Here is a 13197-nt window from a genome sequence, read left to right on the forward strand (position 1 = left end):
ATATCTCTACTTTAGATAATTTTACTTTATTAATCTAACAACTTGACTTTGTCCTTTTTTTAAATTCTGAAGAAATCTCTGATGCAAATCAAGTTGGAATTGTTCAACAAAAGAGAGTAGTTTTATTGGATAAAATATGTCCACTGCATTCAAAAATACTACTTGGGTGAGCTGAGGAAATGTCAGTCAACGTTGAAAGCATAAGTGTTGGAAGGAAGGTGTATTCTGGTTTGCTTCCCCTAGAACAAAACTAAAGTTTATAACATCTTAACACTTACCTTTCCTGCTCACTAAGGCTCTGATGAATCTCGAACACCTGATTGGGCTCTATGAGCTCTAAAAGAACAAAAACTGCTTTCCTAGTTCTCTCACATATTCCCAGGAAGCTAATTATACAATAAGATTCTTGGAGTCAACAAGTACCATTAGGGTAACCACAGAAATGAAATTTTTGAAATATTTCTTTTACTTAAATAGAAATTAATTTCAAGTATTCCTGGGGGCAGGCATAGATTCAGCTGGAAACTGAAGCTGCACACCCAAGAGATATTTACTCTGGCTCATGTTACATTTTAGTGAGCGCAGCTTAATCACAGTGGGAGAGACAACATTGAGCCAATCAATAAAAATTCATCTGGAGGTATTAGGGCATGACGTGCAGGATAAGAGCTTTAGCTTTTGATTCATATAGTCCTCATTTCCAGATTCCACCACTTTAAGCTGCATGACTTTGAGGGAAGTTGCTTTTATCTCTCTCATTTTCCTCCTCCATGAAGCAGAGTATGTGCTAACATACTCTGTGGATCATAACGTGAACCACATGTATAGTTTAAAATTCTTACTAGCCATGTTTTTTAAAAATCTGATGAAATTAATTTTAAAAGATTTTAAATTGAATACAGTATATCCACTAGTATGGTGCTATGTAATCAATATAAAATGATTAATGAAATACTTTTCTTTTTTTTTCATATCGAGTCTTTAAAATCTGGTGAGCATTTTATAGTTGTAACACATTTCAGTTTGTATTAGCTGCATTTCAAATGCTTAGTCAGTAGCCATATATGAGTAGTGGCTACTATAATGGGTAGTGCAGGTATGTATTCACCTCATAACATTGTTGTAAGGATAAAATGAGATAATGTATGTGAAGTGTTTAGAATGGTGTGTGGCAAATAAAAAGGACTAAAAAGGTAGTTGTGAAAACAGTTACGACTTAGTATTGACTGCAGCAGTGCTAAACTGGAGTGAAAAAGCAAAAATATACGACATGATTCTGTTCTAGAGTAATCACAAAGTTAAGAAGGCAAGATAAATGCTTAACTATAATGTATGGCATCTTATTACAATATGAATGTAGGAATAAAGTGCCATAAATGCTCAGAAGAGAAAGAAAGATCTTCCCCATTAGAGATGCCTTGTACACCTTGGTGAAGAGAATCATTTTGAACTGGGATTTAATCAATGGATCAATTTTTCTTAGGAAAGTAAGGTAAGAGACCATGAAGATGGGCTTCCTGGCTGGCTCAGACAGTAAAGAACCTGCCTGCAACATAGGAGACCTGGGTTTGATCCCTGGGTCAGGAACATTCCCTGGAGAATAGCAACCCACTCCAGTGTTCTTGCCTAGAGAATTCATGGAGACTAGCAGGCTGCAGTCCATGGGGTCGAGAACAGTCAGACACGACTGAGCGACATCACTTTCACTTTATACTTTCATGCATTGGAGAAGGAAATAGTAACCCACTCCAGCGTTCTTGCCTGGAAAATCCCAGGGACAGGGGAGCCTGGTGGGCTGCAGTCTATGGGTTCGCACAGAGTCAGACATGACTGAAGCAACTTAGCAGCAGCAGCAGCAGGCTACAGTCCATGGGATCACAAAGAGTCAGATATGACTGAGGAGGATAAGAGAAGGAGGATAACACTTTAACCATGAAGACAGCTATTCTTTAACCATGAAAGACAGAATAAAATATTCTACCAGAGGAATAATAGAAGTAGTAATTCAAAAGTAGAGAAACGAAAAAATATACTTGAGAAATGATGGCAGATTTTTAACGGAGAACACAGGGTCCATGTAAGAGTACCCTTGGGTGAGCAGATGCAGATTTGTATTAGTGAAGAGGGCTTAAAAGCCCTGTTTAGATACTACGCTGTTACTCAGTGTAAAAAGGAAACAATAAAAAGAGCACTGATTTGGAAGTCAAAGATCTGATTTTAACAAAGTTCCACAATTATCATGAATATATATTCTTACCTTGGGCAAGTCATTTCATCTCTGAGTATTTATAGTGAGGTGATTAGATATAAACATAAAATATAACCTGAGCATGTTAAGAGTTGTAACAAATTTTGTTGTCACTGTTGTGGCTTTTTTTGTTGTTGTTCTATTCAAGTTTATGGTATTTGTTTTGGATGGGAGTGGCATAATTGAAGAATGCTTTAGGAATTATTGTAGACAGATTTAATGCTAAAGAAATTGTAACAAAAAAATCACCTGGGGTTATCTTTTCAATGGTCCTAACATCTAAAATTAAGGACTTTTGATATTGTAAACATAACAGTTGATAATGGAAAAATTGTAGAAAAGAAAAGACAAACGGATAAAGGCCAGGTTGAGGCTGGAGAGGGATAAAAGGTATGAAATTGTCACTGCAGTTTGGAGTCTGAAAAACAGAATACAGTAAACAAAATTGAAATGGAAGAGCTAGACAGATAATTTTGCTGGAAATGTGGGAAGGGATGAATCATTGAGTCTTTTTCGTTTAGGAAGTACAACATATACTCTAGAATGTGTGCATTTAAGAATTGATATGTGAAAGATGGCTGAGGAGTGGAACATGGAGTCACTTCCTTCCACAAATACAGCAGATACACAAGCAGAATAATTTCCACAGAACACTTATTGAATGCTGGTAGAAGACTTCAGCCGTCCAAAAGGGCAAGAACACCTCCACACAACTGAGAAGGACGAAAGAAAAAGAGGGGAAAAGTCTAGATGGGGACTGTGCCTCAAGGAGGGAGCTGTGAAAGAGGAAAGATTCCTGAACGCTGGGACTCAGCTGAGGGCAGATGAGCCTGGCTGGAGGGAGAGCTTTGGAGCCTTGGAGGAGAGTGCAACCTTTATGCATAAGACAAAACAGTAATCCCACTCATGGGCATACATCCAGAGAAAGCTGATTTGTTAAGATGCATGCACCCCAGTATTTGTTGCAGCACTATTTACAATAGCCAGGACATGGAAGTAACCAGAGGAATGGTTAAAGAAGATGGGGTATATATTTACAATGGAATATTACTCAGACATTTAAAAAATTAAATAATGCCATCGGTAGCAACATGAATGGACCTATCATACTAAGTGAAATTAAGTCAGATAAAGCCAAATATCAAATGATGTCACTTATATGTGGTATATGATACAAAATGGTCCCACAGACTTTAACATGACTAAGTGATAAATTAAGATTCATATATACACCACTATATTAAAATAAAATAATCACATACTGATGTCACTTATATGTGAAGTTATAAAAATGATACAAAATGAATTTTAAAAAATCTAAGAAACAGTCCCACAGACTTTGACAAACATGAGACTTCATCCACACAAGGGGAGATTAAAATCAGGAAGGGAAATAGTAATTAGGACTGTTGACATAACATCTAAAATATTTCAGTGAGCAAAATAGCACATACTGCAAATATGGTAACACTAATAAATGGACATTGTACTCAATAGTCTGTAATAACCTATTCAGGAAAAGAACCTGAGAAAGAATAGATACATGTATATTTATAACTGAATCATTATACACCTGAAACAACATTGTAAATTGGCTATATTCCAATATAAAATAAAAGTTAAAGAATTAATTGATGTGTGTGAAAAATGACTACTGAAGACCATTGATGTTTAATGTTCAGAATTTAACAGAGTATTAAAGTGAACCCCATAATTCTTTTCTTCAGTTTTAAGCATTAAATTTGTGCCTATAAGGAAATTCAATGGCATTAACAGAGAAGCCCCAAATGTCACACTTATCTGAATTGTAATTTAAGAAAGAAATTTTAAAGTCAGTAAAAAGAAGCAAGGAGATCAAACCAGTCCCATCTTAAGGGAGATTAACCATGAATATTCACTGGAAGGACTGATGCTGAAGCTGAAGCTCCAGTATTTTGGTCATCTGATGCGAACAGATGGCTCCTTGGGAAAGTCCCTGATGCTGGGAAAGATTGAGGACAGAAGGAGAAGAGGGTGTCAGAGGATGAGATGGCTGGATGGCATCACTGATGCAATGAACATGAACTTGGGCAAACTCCGGGAGATGGTGAGGGACAGGGAGGCCTGGCGTTTTGTAGTCTATGGGGTAGCAAGGAATAGGACACAACTGGGCGAATGAACAACAATGAGAAAAGAAGCAAGAGTTTTTAAATAATAAATATTTCAATTAAAATCCCAACTTTACCTTCTTTGAGTCTCATTCTTCATTAACTAAAAAGGGAGAATATCTATCTGTTAAGATTGAGTGCAGGACATGTGAGGTAACTGGTGGTGCTCTTCAGTTCAGTTCAGTCGCTCAGTAGTGTCCGACTCTTTGTGACCCCATGAATCACCGCACACCAGGCCTCCCTGTCCATCACCATCTCCCAGAGTTTACTCAGACTCACGTCCATCCAGTCCGTGATGCCATCCAGCCATCCCATCCTCGGTCGTCCCCTTCTCCTCCTAACCCCAATCCCTCCCAGCATCAGAGTCTTTTCCAATGAGTCAACTCTTCGCATGAGGTGGCCAAAGTACTGGAGTTTCAGCTTTAGCATCATTCCCTCCAAAGAAATCCCAGGGTTGATCTTCAGAATGGACTAGTTGGATCTCCTTGCAGTCCAAGGGACTCTCAAGAGTCTTCTCCAACACCACAGTTCAAAAGCATCAATTCTTCGGCTCTCAGCCTTCTTCACAGTCCAACTCTCACATCCATACATGACCACAGGAAAAACCATAGCCTTGACTAGACAGACCTTAGTCAGCAAAGTAATGTCTCTGCTTTTGAATATGCTATCTAGGTTGGTCATAACTTTTCTTCCAAGGAGTAAGAGTCTTTTAATTTCATGGCTGCAGTCACCATCTGCAGTGATTCTGGAGCCCAAAGAAATAAAGTCTGATACTGTTTCCACTGTTTCCCCATCTATTTCCCATGAAGTGGTGGGACCAGTGGTGCTCTTAGTGCTCAATAAATAATGGCTACTGTGAATTCATTCTAGCAGACCTGAAAGACAAACTCATCTCCTTTCTTTTCAAAAAATATTATGTATTTATTTCATACCACAACTCCTCCTACATCAAGCATGTGTTGACGGTTGATTATGCTATTTCATAATTAATGTCAAAAATATTGTAGTAGGTAATATGCAAAATTCCTAAGCTTAAGTAGAATTTGTCTAGGTTAAGAGATGAGTGGTGAAAACATTAAGATAACTCTTGGGTATTTTTGGTATTTACTCTCAAATTGAATTTACACGTTTATATCTAAAATCAAAAGGCTTCCCTGGTGGCTCAGACCATAAGGAATCTGCTTGCAATGCAAGAGACCTGGGTTCCATATCTGGGTTGGGAAGATCTCTTGGAGGAGAGCATGGCAACCCACTCCAGTATTCTTGCCTGAAGAATCCCCATGGAATATTTTGGGGCTGGTGTCTCAGACAGTAAGGAGTCTGCCAGTAGTTTTTAAAAATGCCAGCATTTTACTAATATTTGCACATTTTGTTAATATGCAATGAGTTTCCAATTTTTGTTGGTTCACACAGTGATTCCATATACCCAGATACAGTGTTACCACTTGATTTCCATGGGCTATTTCAGTTTATATACATCAAGAGATTCAAAGATTCAAGTTTTTATACCAAATCCAATTGAGACTGCTTTGCTCAAGATATTACTAAACCTGTTTTTTTTTTGAAAATTTTACTTCTATAACAGAGTATAAAGAAGCTCTATAATGTTAAGTATATTTAGTACTAAAATTTGAAAGAAATACTAATTTTTTTAAGATTTATTGGCCCATTTATTGGCTTTGAATGAAGGCAAAATTTAGTGCTTTCTTCTTTAGCCAGAAGAAGTTGGCAAATTAATCCAAAGGAGTAAAATGAGTAGCAATACAAGTTATCCTCTTTCAAACTCATTGGTAGGTGAAGAAGATAGTGATTTAACTGACAAGAAGTTATCCTGAATTATTGATAGATTAAAATAAGTAGTAAGTTTTTCAGAGATGTGTGGATCAGAAGATAGTCATAATCATTCATTATTGATATCTACTGATTTACATAAAAAATAACACTTAGAAAATTATATCAATCTCCTCCCTGGACTGCCTACTTCCTCCCTATTTTGTAAAAGTCTGGGCATCCTGATAACATAAATGTTAACCAAAAGAGGAGCAAGTCATTTTTATGTAATACATGTTGAAATATTTATGTTTTTAAATATCTTTATTTTTAGATCATTGTCGATAAATTATAATACTAAGTATTTTAATCATATACTGTACAGTTCCAGTTCATTCGCTGAGTCATGTCCAACTCTTTGTGACCCCATGAACTGCAGCACGCCAGGCCTCCCTGTCCATCACCATCTCCCGGAGTTTACTCAAACTCATGTCCATCGAGTCGGTGATGCCATCCAGCCATCTCATCCTCTGTCATCCCCTTCTCCTCATGCCCCCAATCCTTCCCAGAATCAGGGTCTTTTCCAATGAGTCAACTCTTCGCATGAGGTGGCCAAAGTATTGGAGTTTCAACTTTAGCATCATTCCTTCCAATGAACACCCAGGACTGATCTCCTTCAGAATGGACTGGTTGGATCTTATTGCTGTCCAAGGGACTCTCAAGAGTCTTCTCCAACACCACAGTTCAAAAGCATCAATTCTTTGGCCCTCAGCTTTGTTCACAATACAACTCTCACATCCGTACATGACCACTGGAAAAACCATAGCCTTGACTAGGCTGACCTTAGTCGGCAAAGTAATGTCTCTGCTTTTGAATATACTATCTAGGTTGGTCATAACTTTCCTTCCAAGGAGTAAGCGTCTTTTAATTTCATGGCTGCAGTCACCATCTGCAGTGATTTTGGAGCCCCCCAAAATAAAGTCTGACACTGTTATACTGTACACCCATGTGATATTTGTGGAATGTGTGCATTTATAATTTAGTATAATCATTCTTAAATACTATGCTAAATGAGATTTTAAATAGTCTATTTACTCAGGAATTGCATATTAGGAGTCAATGTTTTATTGAAATTTATAATGGTTAAGTATTTTGTTAAAATGTTATAAAATTTTTAAATAGAAATACTTCTTTCACATTTTTTTAAAAAGACATATTCAACATGAACATTGTTAGTACAAGTTTTCATAAATTCTCATGTACTATTTAAAGTTTCATATCTATTGTATTTTAATTCCACTGACCAAGTTTGATGTAGCTAAATCTTCTATCCTTCCTAAATTTTCATTAAGACTGTGACATTGGTATGACAAATGATTCATCCTGTAGATTATTTTTTATTGCCAGTCATCAGGATGTTTAGAAAGATAACTGTGCATATGTTTCTAAATACTTTCTAGGGATGTTACCAGTAGTCTGTGATTTTTTTTCTTTTGAGAGCACCACCCCCCTCTCACACCAGTAGATACTAATGTAGTAATTGATACATCCTGATTAGTAATTGACACATCCTGGTAAGTAATTTTGAAGATCTTCTAACCTAGAAGCAGTAACGGAGAAGGCGATGGCAACCCACTCCAGTGCTCTTGCCTGGAAAATCCCATGGATGGAGGAGCCTGGTCGGCTGCAGTCCATGGGGTCACATAGAGTTGGACACAATTGAAACAACTTAGCAGCAGCAGAAGCAGTTAAGCACCTCAATTCCCAGTAAAACTAATTTGATGTCAGACATTCTATGCCATGTAATAATCCAATATACTTCATAGAGGTGAACATGATGTTAAATAGATAGATGGATACACACAATCTTACAGTCTTTTGAAAATGACTTCAAGTAAACTTGCAAACCTCACCATGAACTTGCTGACTCAAATCTGTTCAAGCAAACACACCTTTTTTAAATACCTGCACCATGATATTGTTGAATTATATTAGTTCAGTTCAGTCGCTCAGTCGTGTCCGACTCTTTGTGACCCCATGAATTGCAGCATTCCAGGCCTCCCTGTCCATCACCATCTCCCGGAGTTCACTCAGACTCACGTCTATCCAGTCCGTGATGCCATCCAGCCATCTCATCCTGGGTCATCCCCTTCTCCTCCTGACCCCAATCCCTCCCAGCATCAGAGTCTTTTCCAATGAGTCAACTCTTCGCATGAGGTGGCCAAAGTACTGGAGTTTCAGCTTTAGCATCATTCCCTCCAAAGAAATCCCGGGGTTGATCTCCTTCAGAATAGACTTGTTGGATCTCCTTGCAGTCTCAAGAGTCTTCTCCAACACCACAGTTTAAAAGCATCAATTCTTTGGCACTCAGCCTTCTTCACAGTCCAACTCTCACATCCATACATGACCACAGGAAAAACCATAGCCTTGACTAGACGTACCTTAGGTGGCAAAGTAATGTCTCTGCTTTTGAATATGCTTTCTAGGTTGATCATAACTTTTCTTCCAAGGAGTAAGTGTCTTTTAATTTTATGGCTGCAGTCACCATCTGCAGTGATTTTGGAGCCCAAAAAATAAAGTCTGACACTGTTTCCACTGTTTCCCCATCTATTTCCCATGAAGTGATGGGACCAGATGCCATAATCTTCGTTTTCTGAATGTTGAGCTTTAGGCCAACTTTTTCACTCTCCTCTTTCATTTTCCTCAAGAGGCTTTTTAACTCCTCTTCACTTTCTGCTTATGAAATAATATACTCCTGTCATAAAATTCCAATATTATTATTTTCTCTATTTTATTGATTGAATTTTAAGAAATTACTAATAACTTTTACAAATATTTTCAATTATAATTTTTAGAGATTAGACTCCAACAAAAGTTTTAATGGCTAAATTCTTTTCCTTTTCCTAGGGGCTTTGATTCTGCTTGATTTTCTTTGCAAAAAAATAGAAAATGATATTTACCACCTACCTTGTTATTATATGAAGATGAGACAAAGAAAGTCATTTGATTCTTAGGAAAGTCACAAACTATGTGTCTATAGTGTAAGGCTGAAAATGAAATCCATATGTAATGTCTCTGTCAGCAAAGACTTGGTAGAAGGGGCTTTGTAATAAATATTCACTTCTGCTGCTTTGGACACTCAAATCCATCCTAAGGATCTTTGCTGTGTCAGGCTTTGTTCTAGATGAAGAAGCCCAGTAGATATAAAGGCCATATCTTGCAAATAGGCCATATTTATCATGGTCAATTTTACCATGTTTTAGAAACTCTTCATGGCAATTTGGGTTATAATATGTGATTAAATATTTCACAGTGACCTTTATGGCAATATCATTATAGAATTTTTAACATGGAATTGTAAGCCCTGGGATTTCTTTGGAGGGAATGATGCTGAAGCTGAATCTCAAGTACTTTGGCCACCTCATGCGAAGAGTTGACTCATTGGAAAAGACTCTGATGCTGGGAGGGGTTGGGGGCAGGAGAAGAAGGGGATGACAGAGGATGAGATGGCTGGATGGAATCCCTGACTTGATGGATGTGAGTCTGAGTGAACTCCGGGAATTGGTGATGGACAGGGAGGCCTGGCGTGCTGCGATTCATGGGGTTGCAAAGAGTGGGACACAACTGAGAGACTGAACTGAACTGAAAGCTCTACTTTTACAGTATATCACCTACTTAACATTGGTCAAGAAGGTGTCACTGATAACAGTGCTGTGCTAGATATGACAAAGCTAATGACTAAAAAATCCAGACTGTATTCAAAGTGCTGGTGACTAAATGTGAGCTCCCTCCAATACCTAGGGTGTCATCTTAAGCAATTTATTTAGCCTTTCCAAGCCTGTTTTTCTTCGCCTATCTAGGAGTTATTATTTTCTTTATCATTAGATATTGTAAGAGTATCTGGAATTATAGATAGTAATTAAATTTACTGAATCTAGTGTACAACATGTTGAAAGAGTTTAATGAATTTTATGATTCATTAAATCATAATATGAATGATAATATATATACCTTCTAAGTATATATATATATATACCTTCTAAGTATGGTTAAATAATCCCATGGACAGTACTAATATCACTTATTTAACCCACACACTGAGCTTATGTAGACATATTTTGTTGCTTTTACTTACTTCCAAATTCCCTGATAGTTTGCAGCAGGATTTCTTTAATAAAAGTTTTAGTTGTAATTGTATGTGGATATGATTTCATTTTAAGGAAATTATTCAGTCACAAATATTAGTATAAAAATTATGAGAATACTCTGTGTTATACTTAGCTCTTTTATGGAATAAAATTTAGTTTAACAGAATTTTAAATTAGATTTAAAATGCTGAGACATGTTTAAAATGGAGGTGTTTATTTTCACTTCAACTCCAAATAAAAGTTTGCTGGACTAATGAGTATCACAATTTTTAAAGTATAAATGCATATTGTTATAGTTTTAAGCAGTGATGTAGTATAATAAACAAATTTAAGTATAACAAATGTAAGTATAAATTATCCACTGTGTATATATTTATTTATGTATGTATTAGTGTGTATATATATAAATATAGATAGATAGTTTTGAATCCTATTTTTAAAACTTTTCCAGAGGTAATTCTCTTGAAAAGAAAGGTTTATCGTTTACTTGCTTTCAATCTCATCTTCTCAAAATTATTTATTAATCCCAAATACAAGGAGACTACTGGGGCATTTTATGACCTCTACATATAAAACAGATCATTTAAAAATTTTTAAATCTACTCATTGGCATATCTTAATTGTGGCTGGGATTATTTCCTGTACAACCAGGAGTTAGTTCAGATTTGTTGACTAACATCTAACACGAGTCTGAATTATAGTTGAAACAAAACTGTATATTTTGTTGCTTGTAAACTGTTACTGCTTGAAATAAAACTTTGATTTTCTTTCTCTCTCCCTTCCTCTCTCCCCCTCTCTCTCTGTCAGGTCGAGTTTTAGCTCAGGCAAGTGGCAATGGGGTTATCCATTTGCTGGATCTTAAATCTGGGCAGATTCACAAACTGATGGGCCATGAGAGTGAGGCTCACACAGTCATGTTTTCTCGTGATGGAGAGACTCTGTTCTCTGGAGGCTCTGATGGCACCGTTCGAACGTGGTCTTGATGGTCCGTGTATACCACTGCGGAGGGTATTCCCTTTAAGGCTTGAAAATGCCTCATACTGTCCCAAACCAGTAAATAGCTGGTTAAATGTGTCAGCAGGTAACATTTACAATTTTCTTTAAAACTTGCTTTGGACATAAATGTTAGTGCTCATACTGTTACCAATAAAAAATAATAACTTTCTGCCTATTTATTTGTCTTTTTTTTTTTCTCTCTCCTTTTGGGAGAATTCCGAAACAGAGCATCTTTGCTAGTGGTTTGGAAGAAACAGTTTTACAATGACGCCTAATGACAGACTAGATGAATTACAGGAGATTGATTTTGAATGTTAGAAAACAAACTGCAGGAGAACCAGGCTACTTTAAAAAAAAAAAAAAAAGATTCAAATCTAAACTGAAAGAAGACCTTAAGTGTAATTATGTATAGCACGGGGAAAGGCTTTCTACAAGCAAAGGGTCAAGTAGAATTTGGGAGCATATGTTTTCACAAATTCTTTATCAATGATTGTGCTTTATCTGTTAATAATAATCAGAGACTGCAGGTGGCTTAAATCTAAATGCAAAGCTCTTCAGAACTTTCATCTCTGCAGCCCATGCAAGAATGCATCGGGTATAGTTACAATGTTTTTTATTTAATTATTTGATTAGTGTTTTATTGTAATTTCAATGCAAGTAAGTATATCGCACGCACGTGAAATGCCTTTTCCCCTCCTAACGCACGCATCCACAATATAAAATGCGACTGCTTAGAGAATGCTCTAGTCTGATCTCAAGGAGCAGCTCGGGATTTCGACCTAGCTGGGCTCAGAAGCCAGTTGTTGGCGCTGTCCGTGGTGCTGAGGAATTCCCGGCTGCCGGCAGAATGAGCTCCAAATCAGCAGTCTGCAAACTGCTCTCAGTGATGCAGAAACCCAGCTAAAGTTGCTCCTTTCCTTCACGTCCACAGTTAGCATTTTCTGGTGTGTAAGAGGGGATTCAAGCAACATATTGTGGATGATGCTGATGTTATTGCCGGCGGAGTGGGCTTTAAGCTACAGCATGCTGTTGCTGATTTTGATCCTCAGAGCCTAGCCAAATCACCTCTACTGCCGTATCAAACACTGTGTAAGTGAACTCATGTGTGGAGGAGGCATAATCAGCTGGGAAATTTCTTAGAAGTATCTGGGAAAAGGCTAAAAATAAGTTCAACATGATTCTTCTCCTGAGGTCTGGATTGCTACAGGACCAGCATTGCTTCTTGCTTTGAATTCTGAAGACAGGTCCAAAGCATATTTCTTATGTGTGTCTGCTGTGTTTCTCTCTGGAAGGGCGGGAGACTGCTTCTTGACTGTGTTCTGAAATGGGAGGTAGAATGGATTGCCTTTAATTCAAGCCTGAAAAATGTATTCTTTGGATAATTAAAGAGAAACTGCTTTCCTAACACAAGCGTGATCTTTTAGTTCGTATTGGTTTGTGACCCCCACCACCACCATTTAACCTCCAGAGTGATTAGGTAAGTGTATCTTATGACATGAGTTATGTTTGTTTTCTCAAAGAAATAGATGCAGTCATTTTAAATCATATGTAGCAATGTGGGGAGGGGGAAAGTTTAGCTGGGAAGCGATCCTCAGTTTAGCAGTGTTTACTTACTTATTAAAGATCTTCGGATAAACATTTTGATTTCTCTAATATTTATTCTCTTAAATAAATATTAAATTGCACAAGAGTAGCACAGTTAGGAAGAATGCTTTTTTAAAAATAATAAGTTTCTTACATTGAAGATAAGACCTTGTTTTTCCATGCAAATTTAAAAATATATTTTATATTTAAAAAACATGTTTAATGTTTATATAAAGTGAGTATGACATCCCTATAGTACCTTTGAGTTTGCATTTACCCTAACCTGACACATTAATGCCTACCT

The 13197-nt window shown here is 37.0% G+C and overlaps 1 protein-coding gene across 1 annotated transcript in view; it reads left to right on the forward strand.

The window, feature by feature from the left end:
• Nucleotides 1–12054: 12054 nt before the first annotated feature.
• Nucleotides 12055–13197, forward strand: part of VWC2L (von Willebrand factor C domain containing 2 like) — a 192583-nt gene continuing 191440 nt past the window's right edge. The window contains exon 1 of the mRNA XM_027965154.3: nucleotides 12055–12786. The gene's annotated coding sequence lies outside the window, so the exon portion shown is untranslated. The remainder of the gene's footprint in view (nucleotides 12787–13197) is intronic.

Source organism: Ovis aries, chromosome 2 (genome assembly GCF_016772045.2).
Source record: "Ovis aries strain OAR_USU_Benz2616 breed Rambouillet chromosome 2, ARS-UI_Ramb_v3.0, whole genome shotgun sequence".
Taxonomy (NCBI): domain Eukaryota; kingdom Metazoa; phylum Chordata; class Mammalia; order Artiodactyla; family Bovidae; genus Ovis; species Ovis aries.